Source organism: Bufo bufo, chromosome 11 (genome assembly GCF_905171765.1).
Source record: "Bufo bufo chromosome 11, aBufBuf1.1, whole genome shotgun sequence".
In the NCBI taxonomy this organism is placed as follows: domain Eukaryota; kingdom Metazoa; phylum Chordata; class Amphibia; order Anura; family Bufonidae; genus Bufo; species Bufo bufo.
This window is the reverse complement of record NC_053399.1, coordinates 69,384,212-69,387,921: the sequence shown is the minus strand read 5'-3', so window position 1 is coordinate 69,387,921 and position 3,710 is coordinate 69,384,212. Positions and strand designations below refer to the sequence as shown.

Here is a 3,710-nt window from a genome sequence, read left to right as displayed (position 1 = left end):
AATAAATCTCCAGTTGCACCACTAATTTTAAACCTTGCCGGTGGTAACATAAACTCATCCGGTTTTTCCTTGCTTCTCTTCATTTCACATAGAAATCTCCATTTACCAGTCCATATTTTAAATGTATTCATAATCTTCCTTTTACTTATTACCTTAGTGCAATAGTTCTCCAAAAAACAGATAACCTCTTCTTCTGAAACATATGGCGAATACATCTTAACAATCAAGAGTTTTTCATTTTCCACAAAATGGGGTATTACCTTGACATTGCCCATCTTTGGATGTCCAAAAAAATCAAGTAGGTTTCTCTTCCAGAAAAGGTTACATCATAATAACCTCTCTTTGGGTAGTCCATTATCGTCAGGATCCACTCGTGCTTCAGTTGGAAAAGGCCTAAGATCAGGTCTTTTACCAAAAATTCCAAATCCTGCTGGGTAACGAACCGGACAGCGTTCCGGGTTCTGGCATATTCCGCAATAGCCTCCATGCTTCTTGCTTAGCAACTCCAAATAGCCAGGCAAATCGCAACCTCGACACCTAAAAAAGTGCCAGGTGATCGCTTCCCGTTGCCCCGGGACTAAGCCTTCCCTCCAATAGCAGCAAGGGGTCCAGCAGCAGCTATGAACTACTGCCTTTCCCCAAGGCCGAAGGTCAGGGTACCCGGGGCACCTTAGGCCAAGACCAAGGCAGCACCTCTCGATACTACACTTGATCCTAGCCAAAAGGCCGAGAAGCGATCCCTTGGTTACAGCAATTTTTTTATTTTTTTTTAAAACCATCAGGTTTGGTTAAAAATAGCAAAAACAAGCTCATCAACCAAATCATCATATGGCCTTTTTTAATTCAAAAAAATATTACATAAAAATTACAGCAAAACAAGCTTTTTCAACTTTTGAAATTTCCACACCCCTTCGGCATCAAAACCACTTCCTTTTCTAAGATCCCACAAATAGCAAAGATATAATCGACTCAGGAATATTTTAACACACTCATCCACATCCCATACCTCTCTCTTATACACATAAATATTTCTAGCATCCCATAAAACCTCCTTAAGACAGGTCATCAACAGCCACAACACTCTACTCTTTTTTTTGCAAGATATCCCAATCCCAAACAACACAAAAGCATATGTTAAGACATTTAAACCAGTCAACTCTTTAATTAAACCTCTCACCTTTCTAAATACTTCTTGGGCAAACATACAGTTCCAAAATAAATGTAAAACACTCTCACACCCTCCACAACCCTGTCTTGGACATACATCATTCCTTACCAAACCCCGTCTCTTCTGTATCTCTCTAACCGGCAAAGCCCCTTGCATACTTAACCACACCATATCTCTCTGTTTATTTGTCATTCCATCCATACTTACATTCTTCCACACTTTTTCGGCCTCTGATGAAGACAGCAGGTTAATATCTGCTGCCACCTCCTCCTTCTTACATACATTCAGCACTCTCTTTTTATTTCTAAGTTCATTCACACTCAATTTAGCCAATCCATTTCTCTTCACAAAACTCTCCAATCCTATGTACCAGTAGGGACAAACAAAGGCCACTGGTTGTCTCAGGCTTCTTTCACACCATCCCAAACGACACAACAACCAACCCCCAGTATACCTCACCATACAGGCCACCTTACCACTACCATTTAACAACCTCAATACATTCACCATAAAATTAATGCACAAATATAAATTAACATCTGGAAAATTCAAACCACCATTCTCCCTAAACTTCACAACTGTCTCACGCCTCACTCTTTCCATTTTAACACCCCACAAAAATAAGAACAAAACTCGACTAATTTGCCTTAATTCCATATACGTGGGGGGGGAATACATTCCCAATAAAAAGTAATATTGGCAAAACAACTCATTTAATAACTAAAATTTTACCAGTATATGTTAGTTTACGTAATTTCCAAAAATCCAGCTTTTTTATCACTCTATTTCTCACTTCAATCCAATTCTCATGCCCATTCAACCTCTCATCAAACTTAATACCCAGCACTTTTATACTATCAACCACCTTCACACCCAAATCTGAAACATCACATCCACCCCCAAAGCACTTTACCTCACACTTATTCCAGTTCACTCTAAAGGCTGAAGCTCCACAAAAGAAATTTGTAAGCAACTTAGCCCTTTGTAGCTCAGCTTTATTTTCACTTACCACACATACGTCATCCATATATCCAAAAACTTTCACACTCTTACCACCACTCCAAGGCAGACTAACTCCTCTCATAAACTTATCCTTTCTAATTAAACCCAATAATGGTTCTATGGCACAAATAAAGACTGCCGGCGAAAGCGGGCATCCTTGTCTAACACCTGATCCTACCTTAATTTGATCACTCTCAAAACCATTCACTAATATTCGACTCCCAATCTCCTCATACAAACTCCTTACAGCTCTAACAAACACATTCGGAAACCCCATTCTTTCTAAGACATTAAACAAAAAAACATGAGAAAGCCTATCGAAGGCTTTTTCGAAATCCAATGACAAAACATTTATACTTCTATCTCTCTGTAATCCATCCATCAAAATATCTCTCAACAAACTTAAATTTCCAGAAATACTTCGACCAGGCACCCCACACACTTGTTCCTCCTGCACCACTTTATCAATCACCCCACTCATCCTTTTTGCCAACAATCTTGCATACCCCTTATAATCAACATTCAACAAAGTAATTGGTCTCCAATTGCGCAAATCACTTCTTACATCCTTCTTAAAAATTAATACAACACTCCCTTCTTTCATTGATTTACTAATCTTACCTTCTTTCCACATATACTCATACAACTCCACTAAATCATTACCCACAATATCCCAAAATTTTATATAAAATTCTACTGGTACACCATCCCTACCTGGTGTCTTGTTCCTAGCCATCCCATTTATTATATCCCTTACCTCCTCTTCAGAAATACCCTTAACTAAACCTCCTTTATCCTCAATCCCTACCTTTTCTTCCAAAACCCCAAGTACTTCTTCCTCTAAACCCACATCCCTCTCCTTTTCTCTATATAACTCCTTATAAAAATCTTCTACTACATCCTCCCCAAAAACCTCCACATCATTCCCATCTTTCACCCCTTCTAGATCCATCCTTGTACTCACCACCTTTTTAAAGAAAAACCTAGAACAGCACTCATCTTTTTCCATTACATCCATCTTTGCTTGATATATGATTTGTTTCCCTCTATCATGCAGTAAATCACTCATAATCTTCCTTTCCTCACATAAGTCCTCATCCACATCAAAACCTAGTTCTCTTAATCCATACAAAAACTCCAACCTCATATTACATCTAACATACCTATTTCTCACTCTTGCTGCCCATTATAACCCATCCTTTTAAAGAACACTTTTACCTTCTCTTTTACCCAATCCCACCATTCCAAAACACACTCAAACTCATTCTTCTTCTGAGACCACCCATCATACAATTTTTTAAATTTTCCTCTTACTTCCACATCATCTAACATACGCACATTCATTTTCCATATTCCTCTACCATACTTCCTCACTCCTTCTATTTCCAATTCACACCGCAAATAACTTTTAACAAAAAACTTCCTAGAAACAAAAAAATAATCCAATCTGGAGTGTATTCCCCCCCCTATCCGCATGAAACGTAGCAGGCACAGGGTTAATCTTACATATCTTCACTACATCACTCAACATATTATCACT

General features: G+C 38.5%; 1 pseudogene; it reads right to left on the bottom strand.

Annotated features, from left to right (window-relative positions):
* Positions 1–595: 595 nt before the first annotated feature.
* LOC120982634 lies at positions 596–738 on the bottom strand (annotated as a pseudogene).
* Positions 739–3,710: the final 2,972 nt, after the last annotated feature.